At 34.3% G+C, this 21668-nt stretch overlaps 1 non-coding gene across 1 annotated transcript; it reads left to right on the top strand.

Annotated features, from left to right (window-relative positions):
• The first annotated feature begins 7595 nt into the window (after positions 1-7595).
• LOC131176474 (small nucleolar RNA R71) lies at positions 7596-7700 on the top strand. Its single transcript, XR_009146530.1, has one exon. It is a non-coding gene; the product is annotated as a small nucleolar RNA R71 (small nucleolar RNA).
• Positions 7701-21668: the final 13968 nt, after the last annotated feature.

Below are 21668 nucleotides of genomic sequence, written 5' to 3' on the forward strand. Positions count from 1 at the left end.
GAAGTAACCAGAGATACCTTAACTTTGTGAAATGCACACCATAACATAAATAGTTCAGATTTGCCCACAAAGACTGTAACTAGTCCTCTCGCCTAATATGGTGCTAGCCATCACCTATGAATAAACCTAAGTGCAGGTCAAGGATTTGGGATGTTTTGGATCTACCACAGAGAAAGTTTGAGGTTGGTTTGTTATGATTCTCCAAAATTGGGCAGATTCCAAATGCCCTTGTTGGCTACCTCTACTCCAAAGATGTGGTACTCTAAATAACCCATCAATTGCAAAACCAAAATGCTATGAAATTGGTCTAATGACGCTTCTCTATTTTGCCCCAAGCATCTAAATTTCATAATTGGTATGGTCTACATCATGCAAATTGAGGGTAGCAGAGAATGAAGAAATAAACTCCAAAACTAGAATTGATAAACTACCTCTTGCTTATGCACAAATTCATCCAACCCATACCATCAAGAAATGCAACTACATTGTCAAATAAACCAAGAGATTGTAGAGCATCAGCAGATATATACCTAGTAGGTTGTACCCTTCTATCTTTGAGTCTCTTGAAAGCGGCTTTTTGAATTGTATCAGGGAGAGGCCAGGGTAGCTTTGATACAAATGAGGTTGCCGAAATTGTCTTTTTGCTGGAAGAGGGTGTAGAGGGTGGAGCTTTTGGCTTTTTGGGAGGCTGCTCGACAATGGGGTGGGTGGGTCTTTGCGCTTGGACAGAGGAGGGCGGAGGACATGGGTCGCACGGATTTGGACCGGATTTTGCGCTTGTATGTGGTTGGGGAGGTGGTGGGGTGTCGTTTGTGGTGGAGGATTGGAAGTGGGGTGTATCGATGACAATGGAGAGACTTCGAGGGGAGAAGCGGGGCGGGAATGTGGAGGGGAATCCATTGCCGATGGAGAAGAGATAGGGGGAAATGAAAATGTAAGGGGAAATTTAGGGTTTTCGTGATGAGAGTGCTAGTGGAGAAGATGGGAGAGAGACGGCGAGAATGCCTAAGGAATGGAGGTTGAAGGGTCAGTGGGGTGAAGAGTCGAAGTGGAGGTGGGAAGTTTTGTTTGCCGAAATGAATTTGAATCGGGTTTGAAAGAGACCGCATAAGGAAAATGATTTATGCATAACCTGTGCACTCTTTTGTACATGTTTCGTAATGATTTAAACTTCAAAGAAATGGCTTATGCACAAGTGCATAGGTCATGCAATCGCCCTTATGCATGTTTCGTGACCCTTGAAATGTTGAGGAGCGAAGCGTCATGAGTGCATAAGTTATGCACTCCTTATGCATCTCTCGTAAGTGGTGTTTCGAGAATTGGGTCATGCGTATGCATAGGTTATGCACTCTACTCATGCAATCGCTCGCAATTTTTGGAATTTTGGTTGGTGGTCATGCAGATGTGCATAAGCTATGCACTCGCTTATGCACTCTTCTGGGTTTTGGAATTCGAATTTTTGGTTATGCGTATGCATAAGCTATGCACTCGCTTATGCGTGTCTCGCAACTTTGGTTTTTCTCAGAGCCACATGCGTATGCATAGGTTATGCACTCGCTTATGCACCCTCAAAGTTGTATTTTTGGAGTTCTTGGTTATGCGTATGCATAACTTATGCACCTTCCTTATGCACCCCTCGGCAAGTTTGATTTTTCTGGAGTTTCTGATCATGCAGAAGTGCATAGGCTATGCACTCTGGTTATGCAGACTTCAGCAGAGAGAGAAAATGCAGAATTTTTGGTTATGCAGAAGTGCATAAGTCATGCACTCACCTTATGCAAGTTTTGACAGATATGAAATTTGACAAAATGAGGTTATGCAGAGTTGCATAAGCTATGCACTCTCCTTATGCACTTGCAATAAAGGTGAAAAATGGCAAGAATTGTGGTTATGCAGGATTGCATAAGCTATGCAGTTGCTTATGCACAATTTAACAAGATCAAGAATGCAATAGAACATGGATTGCAAGTGTGAAAAATACCCTAGAATGAGGAAATATAATTCCATGAAGCATAAACCATGAGAATTTTTCACCAAAAACACATCAATATATACAAAGTTCATCAAAAATGCATCACACATGCATGTGAAAGTGGATCCTACATAAAAGATTTTTGAGAACTATGCCATTTTGAGTCAAATTCTGCAAATCAACATTTAGCACATAAAACTCCATAAAAATCTGCATAAAGTTGCATCTAACCACAAATGAGAAATGAACTCTCCAAGATTTGCCAAGAAAATGCAGCATTTCTACCTTGAATTCTACAACTCAAAGAAGCTCAAAGCTGCAAAAATGACTTACTTACCACCATATTAACATTATAAGCACAAGTATTAAAAAGTTACACACCCAACCTCATCAAAACACAAGCCATTTGCTGCAGACACCCTTTTTGCATGAACCAGATAGCAGCTTCAGCAGTTCACCAACCTTCCTCTATTTAAATACATCCAACCTCATCAAAAACATGAGCCATTTTGCTGCAGACACCCCTTTTTGCAGCAGAATGTACATTTCCTCTACATAAACCAGATTGCAGCTCCCGTGACAAAGTTATGCAAAGAAAACTTATCGCTTCTTTTGAAGGACAAAATTTTTCAAGTTAAGAATTACTTTCCCAACAAGCCACCAAATTTTCTACATTGAATAACATCTACAAGAGACAAAATTTAACAATGTCAAAAATTAAATTTGGGGAGATTCGAGATAAAACAAAATTAATGAAAATGAAAGTAAATCAACAAAAGCAAAATAAAGGACTTGGGATGCCTCCCAAGAGGGCTAATTTATAGTCCTTAGTGGACTCTTCATGAATTTTAATCAAAAGAGGTGAGGGATTGGAGAGCTTGTAACAGCTTGCTCCTAGTATTGGGTCTCCAGCTATGTTATGTTTCAATCTATGCCCATTGACCTTAAAATTCCTGATTTTTCACTCCAAATTTCTATTGCTCCATAAGGGAAAACCTTAGAAACTCTATATGGACCAAATTCACCTTGACTTAATTTTTCCAGGGTACATTTTAAATATTGAGTTGAACAACAAAACTAAATCACCTTCTTTGAATTCCTTTTTCCTCGATGCTTATCATGCCAAACTTTAGTTCTTTCTTTGTAAATACTGCACTTTCATAAGCATCCATCCTCAATTCCTCAAGCTCATTAAGTTGTAATAACCTTTTCTCACCAGCTTGCTTAAGATCAAAATTCAAGGTTTGAATGGCCCAATATGCTCTATGTTCTAGCTCCACAGGTAAATGACAAGACTTACCATACACCAATCTAAAGGGAGTAGTTCCTATAGGGGTTTTGTAGGCACCCTATATGCCCATAAAGCATCATCTAGTTTGATAGACCAATCTTTCTTAGAATTGTTCACTGTTTTCTCCAAAATATGCTTGAGCCCTCTGTTAGAAATTTCAACTTGTCCTGAAGTTTGAGGATGGTATGGGGTAGCTATCTTGTGCACTACACCATACTTCCTCATTAAGCTTTCAAATTGCTTATTACAAAAATGGGAACCCCCATCACTAATTATAGCCCTAGGAGCTCCAAACTGCTCAAGACAAATTTCTTCAAGAATTTCACTACCACTCTAGCATCATTAGTTAGAGTTGCAATAGCTTCCACCCACTTTGACACATAGTCAACCCCAACTAAGATGTATCTATTACCATATGAAGGAGGGAATGGCCCCATAAAATCTATTCCCAAACATCAAATAATTCCACTTCAAGAATATTATTTAGGGCATTTGATCTCTTTTGACAAATTTCCACTCCTTTGACATCTATCACAATCCAACACAAATTTCCTCACATCCTTAAAAAGATTTGGCCAAAAGAAACCAAATTTTGCAAAATTTTACTAGTGCCTTAGAGATGCCAAAATGACCTCCATAATCGTAAGCATGGCAATGATGCAAAATACTGCACTCCTCTTCAGAATACATCTTCTAATTAAACCATCACAACATCTCCTAAAGAGTAAAGGATCATCCCATCTATAAAACTTCACCTCATGCAAAAACTTTTTCTTTTGTTGCCATGTCATACCTAGAGGTAAAACTCCACAAGATAGATAATTCACAAAGTCTCGATACCAAGGTAGTTTAGCAACAAGAGAGAAAAGTTGTTCATCCAAGAAAACTCATCAATAGGGATTTCATCCAATTCTTCACTATCCAATTTCAACCTACTAAGATTATCAGCAACTACATTTTCAGCTCTTTTCTTATCTCTAATCTCCAAATCAAACTCTTGTAGCATCAGAATCCACCTAATGAGCCTAGGTTTGGCCTCCTTTTACTGAGCAAATACCGATAGCCGCATGATCTCAAAATATAACCACCTTTGAGTCAATAATGTAAGGTCCGAACTTTTCCAATGCAAAGACAATTGCCAAAAATTCCTTTTCAGCTTGTTGCATAATTTGTTTGAGCCTCATCCAGTTGTTCTACTAGCATAATAAATAGCATAAGCCTTTTTGTCCTTTCTTTGACCAAGAATGCCCCAATTGCATAGTTGCTAGCATCACACATAATTTCAAAATTTAGGCTCAAATCAGTTGGTTTCATGATTGGTGCAGTTATGAGAGCTTGCTTCAACCTGCAAAAGGCATCCAAACACTCTTGGTCAAATACAAATTGTGTATCATTACTTAACAAATTAGACAAAGGTTTAGCTATTTTAGAAAAATCCTTGATAAAGCGCCTCAGAGAACCCGGCATGTCCTAGAAAACTTCAAATTCCTTTGACATTGGTAGGAGGAGCCATCTTCTCTATCACTTCAACTTTGGCTTTATCAACCTCTATTCCTCCGTTAGACACCAAATGTCCAAGCACTATCCCTTCCGAACCATGAAATGACACTTTTCCCGCTTTAACACAAGGTCAAGATTCGCACATCGCCGCAAAACTCTAGAAAGGTTAGCCAAGCATATATCAAATGAAGATCCATAAATGTAAAAGTCGCCCATAAAAACCTCCATTATGTCTTCAATGAAATCGAGAAGATTGCCATCATGCACCTTTGAAAAGTGGTCGTGCATTACACAACCCAAATGGCATCCTTCTATAAGCAAAGGTTCCATATAGACAAGTAAAAGTGGTTTTCTTGATCATTTGGATGGATAGGATTTGAAAAAAACCTGAATATCCATCTAAATAGCAAAAATAAGAATGCCTAGCCAATCTTTCCAACATCTGATCAATGAAGGGAAGTGGAAAATGATCTTTTCTAGTGGCAACATTTAATTTTCTATAATCTATGCACATTCGCCAACTAGTCACCGCTCTAGTGGGAATTAATTCATTATTTTCATTTTTGACCACCGCTATTCCACCCTTTTTGGAACAATATGTACTGGCTCACCCAAGTACTATCTGAGATAGGGTAAATGATCCCAGAATCAAGAAAATTCAAAATTTCCTTTTTAACAAGTTCTTTAATATTTGGGTTCAACATCCTTTGATGTTCAATAGATGGCTTACAATTTTCTTCCAAAATGATTCTATGCATGCAAAAGTGTGGGCTTATTCCCTTAATGTCATCTATGGTGTATCCCAAAACTTTTCTAAATTGTCTCAACACTCTTAACAACTTATCAGCTTCTACAGTACTCAAATTTGCATTTACACCATCGGATAAGTGTTATTAGTGCCAAGAAATTCATACTGAAATGAGAAGGAAGTTGCTTAAGTTCTACCTTAGGTGCATCTTCTTCCTTGAATGATGGTTGCTTAAATTCTACTATTTCCTTTTGTGTGAGTTGAAAAACTGGAGCAGAAATGAATGGTGGACTTCCCTCTAAGTGTTGAGTATATGCAGCTACATGAGGGTTGTCATAAACTAAGCTTCTTCCATGAACCAAACAATTTTCAAGTTGATCTTCAGGATAATTCTTCCTGAAATGTTCTTCAACCAGCTCATCAATGATATCAACTCTCAAGCAAGTATCACCTTTCAATGATGCTTTTTCATAGTGTTATTAATATTGAAAACCAATTGCTCTTCACCAACTCTAAGAGTGCTTTTCTCCCTTAACATCAATCAATGCTCTTGTAGCTAGAAAGGGTCTCCCAAGATAATTGGAATATTAGAATCTTCCTCCATGTCCAAGATGACAAAGTCAACAGTATATAGAACTTTCCAACCTTCAGGCACATTCTCCAAAATCCCTTCAGATACTTGATTGTTCTCACACCAATCAAGAGATATGTGTGTTGGCTTTAGATCTCCCATTTTGAGCTTATTATAAATAGAGAGGGGCATAAGGCTAACACTAGCCCCTAAATCACATAGAGCTTTTGTAGAACAAGACTCTCCAATGTGGCATGGAATTGAAAACTCCTGATCCTTAAGCTTTGGAGGAAGTTTCCTTGGAGGATAGCACTACATTCTTCTCACAAAGCTACAGCTTCATCATCTTCAAGTTTCCTCTTGTTTGAGAGAATTTCTTTCAAGAATTTTGCATAAGAGGGCATTTGTGAAAGAGCATCAACAAAAGGCACATTTATGTAAAGTTTCTTCAAAACCTCTAAGAACTTCCCAAATTGCCTATCAAGCTTGGCTTTGTGAAATCTTTGTGGAAAGGGAAGTTGTGGCTTGTAGGGTTCAGAGGTATATATTTCTCTTCCTTTTCTTCAAATTGCCTTTACATTTTTCTCGCACTCTCTTGTTTTTCACTCCCATCGCCCTTTTTCATTTTCTCTCTTCTCACTATTTTCACTCTTCTCATCATTTATAACTTTACCACTTCTTAAAGTAATAGCTTGACATCGCTTCTTTGGATTTTCTCGTTGACTTGGAAGCTTTCCAAAAGATTTGGCACTTGAGGAAGATGCTTGTTGTGCAACTGATTTTCCAAAGATTCTGCTGTGTGTTTGCATCTGCTCCAAATTTGCCTTCACCTCTCTCATCTCCTCATCATGCTTATTTTGGTTAGCAAGTATCCGCTGCAATAAAGCTTCAGTGGTGGAATTTTGTTCTTGCTTTTGGTGGAGGGTTCATATTTTTCTCACAAAATTAGGCAATGGTTGCCTATTTTGTCGATATGGAACTTGACTCATTGCTGTGGTTGAAAATTCGATTTTGAACTTGATTTTGCTGATTTCCCCATGAAAAGTTGGGATGATTCCTCCAATTTGGATTGTAAGTTTGAGAATAAGGATTCCCCATTTGCTTGTTTCCATAATTACCAACATATGCTGCTTGTTCTCCATAATCTATTCCACAGCTGGTAGTTTCCTCTGCATAAGCCACTTGTTGTGAACTTCCAGCTGATGTTGATGAACTAACCAACATACTCAAATCTTCCATCTTCTTAGCAAGGACATTTGTAAGTGCATCAAACTTTGCATTAATCATGTTGAATGGATCAAGATCATATATTCCAGCAGCTTGCCTTTTCTGAGTTGGAGCTGGTCCTCTTGGACTACTCCAAAGATGAGTATTTTTTGCAATTTTCTCCAATAGCTCATAAGCTTCATCTTCATGCTTAATAATGAATTCTCCTCCTGTTTGAGCATCAATGATTCCTCTGATTGCAGGAGTGACATTTGTGTAGAAATTCTGATTTATCATCCATTTTGGAATGGCATGATGTGGGCATAATCTCTCTAATTCCTTCCATCTCATCCATGACTCATAAAGAGTTTCATCTTCTCTTGGTCCAAAGTCGCCATTTGATTCTCACTCTTGAGTTTTTCCAGTGGAAAATATTGTGCAAGAAATGCATCAAGAGTTGCTCCCAATTTGTAATGGAGTTGTGAGGTAAAGAATCAAGCCAATCCAATGCTCTATCTTTCAAAGAGAACGGAATAGCTTCAATCTTGCCGCATCATCGACACTCCAGTTGTTTTTGCATGTCACAGATCATAGCAAACTTCTTCAAGTGTGTGTGTGGATTTTCAGAAGGATGTCCTCCAAATTGAGAATTCTTAATCATTTGAAGAACTCCAAAATCCATCTTGTAACTATTTGCATCAATCCTTGGTCTTGCTATGCTCTCTCAAATCATCAAAATGTGGAAAAGCATGATCCATCATACTTCCCTAGGCACGCTTGCATTAACAACTTCTTCCCTTGGGCTTCATTTTCATTGTTTTGACCATTTCCAAAGATTACCAACACCAATTCTAATTCTTTCATCACCATGTCCGCTTCTAATTCACTCTCTCAAAGCTTCCTTCCTTCTTCTGGTTTCTTTCTTGTTGGCCTTGCAAAATTTCTCTATTTCAGGATTGAACAATAAGGATGTATCACTTGTGCTTCTAGCTCTTCTCATAAAAGATTAAAAGTACCTGAAAAAGAACAAACAAACACAAAATGAAAAGATAACAAAGATAAAACTAAAAACAACTAAAATGATCAAGAATTCAATCTTAAACAAACAACTCCCAAGAACGGTTAAAAACTTGATACGCCCCAACCGCAAGTGCACTGTCGCATAAGTAGTATAGAAAAATATCGATCCCACGAGGAGTTGTGTTAATGATTGAATTTTCGATATAAAAGTTGACTAAATTGAAGTATTCATGAAATTAAAATAATGAATTAATGGGTAATGGAGTACGAAATCTAAATGTGCAAATTTAATATTCTATTCAACAATGTATTAATTAAACTAAAATTGCATCAAATTGAAATAAGCAAGTTCAAATATAGCAATATTTAAAATGGCAAATGATTAAATTCGATTAGAAATTAACAATGGTAAAAAGGCGATTCCGGAGTTCGGGATTTCATATTCGAGCTATTTTGGGATTTTAAATTGGTTATCCAATCTTGTGAAACTAAATGGTTTTAAGGAGATTAATTCTTAAATCCTTTGAATTCCCTTTCGAGTGAGACAAAGAGTGCCTTAATCAATCTAATCCTACTTTCGTGGACTTAGAATTAATTAAGACCCATTAAGTTCTTTAATTAATCTGTGAATCCTCTTAATCCTTAGCCTATTTCTAGGTCTAAGTTAATTAAGTCCAATTTCTTGATTATCTATCACAAGGCCTTCTTCTTTCTGCTTCAACCATGGATTAAGAACATCACTTAATGGGATCCTACACTAAGCATGTCATTACATACAAGAAATGAATAAAACTCATTAAGACCACAAAATATGGATTACCCAATCAAAATCCACAAAATATCTCAAATATTACAACCCTTACTCCAGAATCAAAAGTAAACTACTCACTATCCATAATGCTTACAAGATATGATGAGTTTAAATGGAAATAAAGCTTTAATCTAAGCTAAGAAGTAAGGAATTAAACACTATAAATGTAGGAAAGTGTAAAGAAAGAAAGAAATCTGCAAATCTTGGTTGAAAATGGTGGAAGGTGAAAATGACTCTCAAATTCTCTCAAATTTCTCCTTTTCTTCTTTGCTCCTGTCTCTTTCTAAAATGGGAAAATGAGACTATATATAGCATTTTTCCGACATGGAGCCCTAAAATAGTATGTTCTAGGAGGAATTATTTGAGGGAATCTCCGCCACCATTAATGAACTCTTCAAGGGATCGCATAAGTGGATCGCATAAGTTATGCACCCTTATGCGCTACCGATCTGGTCACTTATGCGAAGTCGCATGACTTGGTGCATAGGTTATGCACAATTTCGTGAATGTGCATAAGGGAAGCGAATGTGCATAAGCTATGCAGCTTCCTTATGCACATTTCGCCGGTTCTCGAACAAAGGATCTTTCTCCTTATGCAGACCGCATAGCTTATGCGCAAGTTATGCACGCTTGGTCAATGCATATTTCAAATCAAAACTTGTTTTTGACATCTTTTGTCAGAAGACACTCCTCAATGGCAAAATTCTCTTTAGTCCTTCAAAAACACCATTTTTCCTACAAAACAAAGTAAAAATTACAAATTAATGCAAAATTGACAACTATGAAAAACTAACTAATTAACTAATGAAATTAGCTAAAAATGACTAATAATCAAATAAAAAGGGTTATAAAATTAGACCTAAATGACTATGCAAAATGTATGCATCACTCAAGAAGAAGAAGAAGAAAAGGGGTAAGAAACAAGATTTTGTATGATGTTTTGTGCCTATCTATGTATATTCATACCTTTGATTTGAGTAAGCATTAAGCATTCTGGTCTCATCATTTTGAGGCAGTGAGGAACAAATGGAACAAAAGGTGGCTTGATACAATTGGCACAGTGGAAAATCAAGTCGAAGGTAGCATGAGTCATCCAGAGATTGCTTTTTTCAATCTGAGCACTATACTTGCCGCAACTAACGCTTCTCTACGGATATCAAACTAGGGGAAGGTGGTTTTGGCGTGGTTTATAAGGTACATTTAGAACTTCTGTGCAAATGTCTCAAAACTGTGTACATGTGCTTGTCTTCGTCTCTAGTTGTTGTGAGATTCTAAATGTGAAAACATGACTGTAGGGTAAATTGTCTAATGGAAAGGAAGTTGCTGTGAAAAGACTTTCAAAAGATTCAAGGCAAGGAATAGATGAATTTAAAAATGAAGTTTTGCTGATTGCAAAACTTCAAAGATCGAATCCGTGAAACTCATAGGATGCCGATTCAAGGATAGGAACCTATGATATTTTATGAATACATGCCAAACAAAAGCTTGACTCCTTTCTTTCCGTAAGTCCCGTGTATATTCTACATTATTTAGCCTTGTATTCCACAAGTTGTCTAATTCCATCCGTTCAATAATATGAGTGATGGACATAGAATGAATAAATTGACACAGATTCAATTGGAAATCTTTTGTTAGATGAAACAAGAAGGTCAATCTTGGATTGCAGAAAGCGCTTTGATATTATCGTTGGGATTGCTAGTGTAATTTTATATATTAATCAAGATTCTAGGTTGAGAATTATCCATAGAGATCTAAAACTAGAAACATTCTATTGACAAAGAAATGAATCCAAAAATTTTAGATTTTGGCCTAGCTAGAATCTTCAAATGCAACCAAACTCATGAGATGACAAATGTAATAGTTGGAACATTGTAAGTATACCTATACACCCAAAGAGCCTAGACACATAGAACCACCGCTAAGAATACCATTATATCTTATATTAAATAATTTGAAAGAAGTTATAACTTTTTTTTCTATTTTTATATGCAGTGGATACATGTCTCCCGAATATGTGACATTTGGAAAGTTTTCAACAAAATCTAATGTCTTTAGTTTCGGCATCATATTATTAGAGATCATTACAGGGAAAAAGAACAATAGCTTTTGTCAAGAGGATACTTACCCAAGCATGATAGGAAAAGTAAGTTAAAAATATATGGGTAAATTATTCTAATCATCATTGAATTTTGCATTGATTTTCTTTGTAGTCATAAAATTAGAACTTGTTGCAATTTAGTAACTGAAATTCGATTTTGTTGCAATTAGTTTCTTGACTTCAATGGGAAACCCACCAGAAATCTGACATGATATTAAATTTAGGGCTAGTTTTGTAAGGCTTCTTCAATTTGTTTTTTGATCCGCACTCATTTTCGTGATTTATCTAGACTTGTATATCATGTTAGATTTCCAATGGAATTCTTGCCAAAATCACCACTATCAAGTTAGAGTGCACTAGTTAAAAAATAAAAAAATAAAAAAAAAACTAGTGATCAAATTATGACAAGTTGAATTTTTATGACCACAATGAAAAAATCCATGTAAAGTTTAGTGAGCATAAAAATATTTTCCCCTTGAAGATGCTTATAGTACCTAATTATCTTCGGAATTGTAATGATTTGTTTATGGGTTCATCTAATGATGAGATGTTACAGATATGACATTTATGGAGAGAAGAAAGAGCATGTGAGATAATTGATTCATCACTAAAGCATTCTTGTTCTCCTGATGAAGTATTGAGATGCATCCAAATTGGGCTTTTATGTGTACAAGAAGATGTATTGAAAAGACCAACCATGTCAGCTATTGTTCTAATGTTAAATAGCGAAATTAGTCTTCCTTCTCCTAAGCAACCGCATTCACTTTCAGAAAATCTAGCTCATTAGAACCAAAAGAACGATTTTGTTCTGTGGATGAGGAAATAATTACTGAGGTTATATGTCGTTGAATGTCTCTCTCATGAATTACATAAATTTTTAGCATAGGAATCTAGGATATGCTTCTTCTGATATTAAAAAATCTTTTTATTTAGACTTGATTCACATGAATTTGAACTTAAAATATAAAAATACGTGAAATTTATATAATTTCTTTGTATAAATATTATAAAGTTGAGTCCTTGAAAAGGAATTATAAAAAATTGTCAAGTTGCACTTTTTTTGAGATGGTCTGAGAGTTTGTTTTTATTACATGTGACATTATTCTAAAATTTTTAAATATTTTAAAGTTATTTAATAAACTATGACAATTAGCAATGCTAATATAAATTATTGAAAGCCCTTAAAGTTATATCTCATTCAAATGTTTTTTATTATAATTGGTACATTTTTAATTCATTTAAATAATAAATGAATTAAATTATTGTACTTACAAAGGGAGTTTTGAAATTCAAGCATTAATTTTATACGAAAATTATTGAAAATCCCAAGGGCTTGATAATGTCAAGGGCTATTGAAAAGGCTAATTAAAATGAGGATTTTAAAGCCACTAATGCGATGGAACAAGACGATTACAATGAATATAAATGAAAGGATAATCTTTTTATTTCAGTGAAATTAATTAATTAATTTTTATATTTTAAAAAAATAATTATTTTATCTTTTTATTTTTATGAACTAATTAATCAGAGTTTATATTTAAAAAAAATGTTGTTATATGAGAAATAAAAATTTTGTTATAATGGAGAATAAATTTTAAATTTATATTTTTTTAATTTTTTTTAAAAAAAGTATAATACGAAAAAAAAAAAGGAATATATTATTTATTTCAAAGAGTTACGTATCAAGTAAATTATAGAATAAGGCTTTGTTTGGTTAGGATAAGTGAGCTAAAGAATTTTAAATTTTTTAGGAAGTATAAAAAATTAACTTATCTAATTGGGATTAAATATTCAATTCCTAAAAGTGAGACATTTTTTTTTTCACTTCTCATAAAATAACTTACTTTTTTTAAAAGGTAAAATTTTTAGAAAGTGATTTATTTAAATCAAACAAGTCCTAAGTAGCATTGAAAAGTTAGAAAAGTGACGTTTTGGAAGGGGCATCTTTGGATGGAAAAATAAACGGTACAAAAGAATTGAATTTGGCGCATGTATATATATTTATAAGGAGTTGGCAGCTCAACCGTGCACGGGTGGCTAAGAGGTATAAGGGCAATTCTGGGCCTTAATCGACAGATATCCTTTTCAAAGACAAACGGTATCGTGAGCCAACCTTATCACCTCGGTTGCGGGTTTGAGATGCTGGAAGCTCTAGATGCCTGCATGAATTTCCAGCAAGGACTGGCCAGGGGTACTGTGGGTCCAGGTGCATGGGTCCCACTAGCCCGTGCACCTGGTTTGAGCAGGGGATGTGCTCTAATACTAATTTGCCTAGGAACGAAAGGGTGTGGTTTGAATGATGCAAGCAATGAAAATAAGAATGTGCATCAAATGAAATAAACAATAAATATAAACCTGTGACATCGGCAAATGTCCACAAATATAAGATATTAAAGAAAAGAAAAAAGTTTGAACTTACTGAAAATTTTTTTGAATTTTATTGAATTTGTAGGAGTTACAATAGAGTGATTTTACAAAGAAAGGGAGAGTAGTGTCTACAAAGGTGTTCAACACATGAGCTTCCTAGAGCTAACAGAGGGTTTCTAGCAGAGTTATGTTCAACTCTTTCCAAGACTGCCTTCTTGATTATGTCCTCCCATAGAGAAGTGTTCTCCTTTTAAAGAGGTCCAGATGGTAGTTTTGGAATTTTCAAAATTACTATGTGGTCTGTGAGCTACTAGCTGAGAGCATCTATCCACAGTACAAAGCTGATATTGAAAAGCTTTTGTAAAGATAATTTATCTACATGCACTAAAAGTAGCCTATCTTCTTGTGCTCACCGTAGTCTATGAGGTGTCGTCGGGAGCCTCTTCTAGTAGTGCAGGATGAGAGCATCTTTCGTAGTCTGAACATCTTTCAGGTGCAGAGTTGGGAGCATCTTTCAGGTGCAAAGTCGACTTGTTTGCACTTGCCCAAAAGTATTTTGTAAGGTTTTGGATGTCAACAACCAATAATGCTGCCACGTGAAATAATTTTCTTTTTACTTTTCTTTTACTTTTTTTTTAGGAAGAAGATTGCTCGATAGAGGAAAGATCCCATAACAATATCTTCATTATCATCGCCAAGGTTGATGATAGGTTCAATCAATATGCTATGGATGTATTAGACCTAGTTTGCAAAAGTTGTTTCATGATTGCAAAGTATTCTTCCTCAATTTTTGCGCTGCAAGTTGGGCCAAAGCGTGTTATTTTTGGGCCAAGAAGTCGGAGTTTGAAGGCCCCGAAGAAAGTTTTAGGCTTTGAGCCAATCTTGAACAGCTGGTTTTTGAATTTATTTTTCTGGGACATTGAAGGAGTCCCATCATTGTATCTTGAATCTTCTCGCAAGACTATTAGTACCATCTTGTTGATGATATTCAAGGAACCAAACAAGGACCCAAGGTAGGAAGAAGTTTATATAGAAAAGGAAAAGGGCTGAGAACCATTTTTTTTTTCTGAGGGTTTGAAGTGTTGTTTGAATAGGGTCTAACTTTCTTGGAATTCTGGGGTGAGAAGGTTTGGAAGGGCTCCAAAATAATTCCACCATTGGACAAACCAAGAAGGAATTTTTGAAACATCAATGATAATCTTAAAATAGATTAACCACTTAATAGTTGTTTTTATGGTTTTAGACAAGAAAGGTATTAAACCAAGCCTGTTGGTAATCCCAATAGTTGAAGGATGTGTAGTGGTTTAGTTTGGTTTTGAAACTGGGGGGAAAGGTTCTGGGTTTGGAAAGGTTTTGTCCCCATTCTCACGGTGGAGGATTTTTGGATCTAGCAAGTTGAGTAAGCTAGATCAACATGGTTTTTGTTTAGGAAGAAATTTTTGAACTTGGTGATCTGCACTTCAAGGATTGCCATATATTAAGGTGGGTTTTGATAAGTCCCATGGCTTAAAAAATCAACCTTGAGAAAAAAATTTTGAAATTGCTACAGATGGATTTTTGTCATAAAATTCATCCTCCGTGGTCAAAATGTTTTGGAAATGTGGTTTTAGAAAATATTCAGAAATCTTTTTGAAGTTTTTGTTTGTGAGAAAACAATTTAGAAATTGTTCGACAAACTTTCTTAAGAAAGGGTTTTTTGAGAAGAACTTTCTCCTTTCTCTAGGGTTTTGGAATCAGGTTTAGAAATCATACCTTATTGGGTTTGTAGAGTCTGCACCTGGGAAATGTTTTGCAATGCCATAATTAATTCTTGAGATTTAGATAGTGATTCTATCCATTCTTAGATTTATAGCTGTTTTTCAGGTGATTGATTTGTAAGGGTTTTTTCTTCTTTAGAGACTATATCAATCCATGATTTGATAGGTTGGCTAAAAGAAGTTAGTTTTGGAAGGTTTGATTTTTTTGGGTTTTGGACTGCTTTTCCTTTATTTTTTCGGACCATCAGGCTCTATTTTGGAGAAACTCTCTAGTTAGAAAGTCTAGAATGGAATTAGTATCTCATTTAATAAATTCAATATCAAAATAAAAAATACTAAGGATTGCTTGTCATCTTGCAAAAATTTGTTTTGAAGCAATATTTTAAACATCCTTTTGTAAAACTTCTTTTGCTGATTTACAATCAATGCGAAGTAAAAACTTTTGATTGAGTAAATCACTTTGAAATTTTGTAATGCACATGAAAATTGAAAGAATTTCTTTTTTAATGGTGGAATAATTCTTCTGACAATTATTCCAATGTGTAGAATGAAATTGATAATGCATTCCTCCCATTTTGGATTTGTTTCAAAAGACCGCCATATCCTAACTCGAGGCATCTGCTTCAACTACCTTAGAAGCTAAAGAATCACTAGGTGTAAGCAAGGAATGTTTTGAACTTGATTTTTAATTTGGTGAACAACTTAGGTGTATTGTTCTGTCTAAGGAGTAGGGTTTTTTTTTAACCTATCATGCAAGAGTTTTGCTAAACGGTTAATATTTAGACAAAAATTCAAGACATAATTGAGACTTCCTAGGAATCTATGTAATTAGGTTTTGTCAAGATTTTATCAGGGAACTTATTGGGAAATTCTAAAGATCTTTCAACGGATGTTATAGTTCCTTGAGTAATGTAATGTCCTAGGAACCTACTCTGGTTTGGAAAAGAGAAATCTTTGACTTGGAAATAACCAATCCATTTGTTCTAACAACATAAAAGAATGTTTTGAGGTGTTTAAAATGTTGCTTTATGGAATTGGAAAAAATGAGGACATCATCTATGTAGACAACACAAAACTTAGAATGTGGATTCAAAATTTCATTCATGATTCTTTGAAATTCTGATTGAGCATTTTTCAAACCAAACGGCATGACTGTCCACTCATACTGCCTAAAAGGTACAGTGAATGCACTTTTGGATCAATTTATATTTGCCAAAATCCTGATTTCATGTGAAAATTTGAAAATACAAATGCAGAATGTAATTTTTGTAAAAGATCTTTCTTATTTGGAATATGGTACCTAATCCATTTAAGAGCTTTGTTTAAAGGTTTATAATTGATCACTAATCGAGGTGTTCCACTTTCTATTTCTGAATTTTTATTTACAAAGAAAGTTTCACAACTCCAAGGTGATCTGGATTTTGTAATTAATCCTTTTGATTCGAAATCTTGAATTTTCATTCTACAGTGTTGTTCAAGATCAGTATTCATTTGGATTGGTCTAGCTTTTGTAGGGATTTGCTTTTCATCAAAATATTTTTCATATGGTAAATCAACCATATATTGGTTTCTCGCCCAAAAGGCATTTGGCAAATCAAAACCAATTTCCTTTTCAATTTGGGTTTTGAAATCTGAAATCTTGTTTTTTATCAATTCATTTTGTAATCGATGTTCAATTTTTTAAAGAGAAATATCTTGTTTTAAAAACTATAAATGTTTTTGTTTTCCTTTTATTAATACATTAACCTCATTTTCATAAATAGAGCAGGCTTTTATAAGATTGAGATTTCTAATTTTTGGTTTTTCTATAAAAGAGAAGATAAGATTTTTCCCTTTTGTTTTGAAAGAAATATTGTCATAGTTAACCTTATAGGGAGTTATCAAATTGATGAAAGGGGTCCCTAAGATTACACTATGATGGATTTCCTTTACAAGAACAAAAGAGGTTTTAACAAGGAAATCATTATTAGCTATAGAGGCTTCAGTCTTATAGCTAATAGACATTTTTGAATTGTTTGCTGTAGAAAGTTTTTCATTTATTTTTTCATGAAATTGGTTTGGAACAATTTCTTCTTTGATACAATTTAAATCTTCTCATATATTGTTTTTTCATGGACTGGTCTAGCTTTTGTAAGGATTTGTTTTTCATCAAAATCTTTTTCATGTGGTAAATTGACCATATATTGTTTTTTGTTCCAAAAGGCATTTGGCAAGTCAAAAAAAAATTCCTTTTCAATTTGGGTTTTGAAATCTAGTTTTTTATCAATTTGTTTTGTAATCGATGTTCAATTTTTTGAAGAGAAACATCTTGTTTTAAAAACTGCAAATGTTTTTGTTTTCCTTTTATTAATACATTAACCTCATTCTCATAAATGGAGCAGGCTTTTATAAGATTGAGATTTTTTATTTTTGGCTTTTCTATAAAAGAGAAAATAAGATTTTTCCCTTTTGTTTTGAAAGAAATATTGTCATAGTTAAACTTATAGTGAGTTATCAAATTGATGAAAGGGGTCCCTAAGATTACACTATGATGGATGCCCTTTACAAGAACAAAAGAGGTTTTAATAAGGAAATCATTATTAGCTATAGAGACTTCAGTCTTATAGCTAATAGACATTTTTTAATTGTTTGTTGTAGAAAGTTTTTCATTTGTTTTTCCATAAAATCGTTTTGGAACAATTCCTTCTTTGATACAATTTAAATCTGCTCATGTATCAAAAAGGGTAATTGTGTTAATTTTGAAATCTCCAGAGAAGATAATTGTGATTTGAATCAAATATTTCCTAGAAGTAATCTATTTTAAGGTAAAGAGAAAATCTTCTGGAACATTTTCTAGATTTTCAACATTCTGAGTTTCCTTTTCTTCTTCAGATTCTTTTTAGGTTTGTTTTGAAAGGAGATTTTGGAGGATTTTTTAATCTTCCAATTTTTTTTTCTTTTAAAGTTTTGAGTTCAATTTTTATTGTTTTGATTTCTTCTTGATGGTTTTGGATGATCACTAGTTATTTTGAAGTTTTCTTCCTTCCAAGTATGGATGTAAGGTTATAGTCATTTGTACTTGTGGAAGGTAGAAGTGAGGGAGTTTGGATTGGTTTTTCTTCAACAGTTTTTAGGAGTTTCCCTAGAAATTCTTTTTGGATTTGGGATCTTCGACATGTTTTAAGACTTCTAAGATAAATTCTTGGTCTTTCGAAATAATGTTGACTTGTTTTATGTCTGGTTCAGATTCTGAACTGAAGCTAGAACTGGAAGAGGAAGTTGCTAACTCATCTATTTGCAAGGATTCATTGTCTTCAGCGAGTTCTGAAGAACTAGTTTCATTTTCCATTCTCTCAACTAAAAGAGATGTTATTTTATCAATGACTTCGTCTTCTAGTTGGAGTTCTTGGAGTTTTCTATTTATTTTGCAATATTTAGAGATGTGGCCTTTCTTACCACATCCAGAATAAGTGACGTTTTGTAAATCTATTTTGGATTTAGGATTGCTTTTAGGTTTCTTAGAATTCTTTTTCATGTACTTTTTACTAGACCTTTTGTAATAAGAGTCTTGTTGAAGTTTTGAAAATTTTTTGAATGGTTTTTTATAAGGTTTTCTGTTGCAAGCTCCTCCACAATCTAGAGTTGGGTTTTTTGTGCTTATTTCAAACTATTTGCAGAAAGATCCTAATTCTTAAGTGTTTTTTCTCATTTCCCACTTCAAGTGTTTTTGTAGTTTTAGGTCCCGATAAATCTTTAAACCCTCTTTCTGTGTGAGGCTAACTAGTTCACCATAGGTTAAAAGGTTGTAAGGAATTGGGATTCCAAAGGCTTCTTTAATTTTATTTCTAACTTTTTCTCCTAAGAGTGTTGGAAGTCCTACTATGAATTTTTGTTTTCAGAAAGGCTGGTTTGAATCTTCCCTATGCATAACTCTAGTTAAAAAAAGTGTTTTTGTAATATTGAAAGTCACTGAGTTTTTTGCATCTGAGGTTTGAAAGGAGTTCAGCATTTTTGTCTTTGAGATGGGAAGGGTCACCTACAAAATGTAAGGAGATTGTAACAATTAAGATGGCTATTGCATCTTGAATTGTTTGCCCTAATTCATCAAGTATAGGTGTCCCATATTCTTCAGTTTTGATTGAACCTAAGATTTTCATTTGTTATTGGGGAGTGAGATGGTAATCCCACCATTCTTTGAGCTGTCTTGAGAATCCTACTATCAGAAGTTCAACAATGGCTTTGTTTGAGGTTCCTGTTTGGGTTTTTTAAGCATTTGCTGTCATAGTCATCTGTTAGAGCAAACCAAGGATATTATATTTAGACATACCGTCTATGTTCCATTCATAGATAGTGGAGGCATTAAATTTTGATTAAGTCAGAATGTTTGGTCTGTTTTCTATGCCCATGTCTGGAGCCGTTATTGGAACAGGTTCTTTTTTCTGCCAAGAAACTTGTTGATTTCATGTTTTTCTTTGGGGTTTTATTGGTCTGACTCATGTTCTAAGATGTTGACACTTATTTGAGATGCTTGTGGCATGTTAGGTGTTGCAGGAGTGGAAGTGGATGCTTCTAATATGTTAAGTTGGTTTCTAATAGTCTGCATGAACTCAATCTTATTATTTTGTATGTTTTGCTAGCTGGTTTTGGAGACTTGAAAAAGTTTGAAAATAGCATTTTTTAATTTTGTATAATGGGTTTTGGAGTCTTGGTAGAGGGAAATATTGCTTTATGGGCTTGTTCTATCCTAGAGAGCTAATTTCCTATGGTACTGAGATGTGCATTTGTAAAGTTATTCTGCTGAATAATATTTCTAATATTCACAGAATCACTCTCATTTACCTTTTTGTAAGGGGTTGCCTCTACAGTTCGGTCAAAATGGGTTATTTTGATTTGTCTAAGAGGAGGATGGTCTGACTCTATCTTTCTACCATCAGAGATTTCCTATTCTAGTTTTTCATTCCTAATTATGACAGGGTTTAAGGTTTTTGAAAAGGGGTATGAAAAATAGTTTACAAAAGCATATATTTCAAACCAATCAAAGAATAAAATATGAACTTGATGAGTTTCAACAAATTCATAAAATTATTTTTGGATATCATGTCTTCTTTGTAAAAAATTTTCAAAAAACCACAACCTTTTTGTTCATTTTCTTTCGAACAGAAATTGGTTGCGAATAATTTTTTATTTACAACAAATTCTTTTTGCAAAACATTTAGTTCATTTGCCACAATTTTCGTGACTGCAGAGAAGGTCGGAGAAGTTGGTGGTGAATCCTGTTATTCTACAATTTTCACTGGTTGGATTGTATAGACTGGATGGGGAATGTTCATAGTGTGGTTCACATTTTGTAAGAAAGTGCTAGGTAGATCTAACATAGAAAACCTAGGCTGAATTTTGTAAAATAATTGTTGTCCTGAGAAAGAATCTAGATTTTGGTTTGTCCTTTCTTCAGATGGTTTTGTAGAGGGTAGGTTTATGACAGAGGATATTTGAGAAATTCTTCCTAAGTCTATGGTACTAGATGTAGAAGAGTCATTCGAGTACTTAGAACTAGTAGATTTTCTGTCGAAACTAAGTTTGACTCTACCGTCTCAGATATTGTGTAATTTGTCTTATACTAGTATTTGGTTTTGAAGACTCTAGAAGTTCAGTTTTATCGCTTCCTTCTAAGATCCACTCATCTGGTAAGGTTATATCTTTCCATAAGATGGGTTTAGGAATGACAGCATTGGATTTTGTAAGATCTGTTTGTAAAAGTAAAGTTTCTCCCTTGTTACTCTAAAATGGTGTTTTGTAGCAAAAGCAGAAACCATGGCTTTGTAATGGACCTTGAAAATTAAAGCAAGAGGAATTGATCCTTCAATCATTTTGTAATTGTGGGTTGATTTGTAAAACAAGAGATTTTAGAATATTTCTATCACTTAGAGAAACAGTAAAATTTGGATAGCAATCAAAAGAGATAGGTCCATTATACAAGCTTGATTCAATTGAACTAAGTAATGAATCTTTGAAGTTTGTAAACCTAGAGTCTCTAAGAACCTCTAGAATGGAGGTGTTTAGACCTTCTTTTGTTAGAGGTTTAATTCCTACTTGGACTAAACCTGTATGATTGTATTTGTACTGTTTTTCTCTGTGTTTTTGTAAAGAGTTTTGGAAAAGAAGATGGATGGTTTCAAAAGGTTTTGAAAGTTGGATATCTGTTTCTTCGATTTTAATGGTAAGATCTGTTTTGAAAAAATTGTATTTGGAGGTTTTGTAAATCTGATCTTTTTGAACTTTTAGGATTTCCCAATCATCAATTGATTTTTCAAAGTCCTCTATAGTGATTTTTTTCACTATTGATTACCC

Source organism: Hevea brasiliensis, unplaced genomic scaffold, assembly GCF_030052815.1.
Source record: "Hevea brasiliensis isolate MT/VB/25A 57/8 unplaced genomic scaffold, ASM3005281v1 Scaf121, whole genome shotgun sequence".
Taxonomy (NCBI): Eukaryota; Viridiplantae; Streptophyta; class Magnoliopsida; order Malpighiales; family Euphorbiaceae; genus Hevea; species Hevea brasiliensis.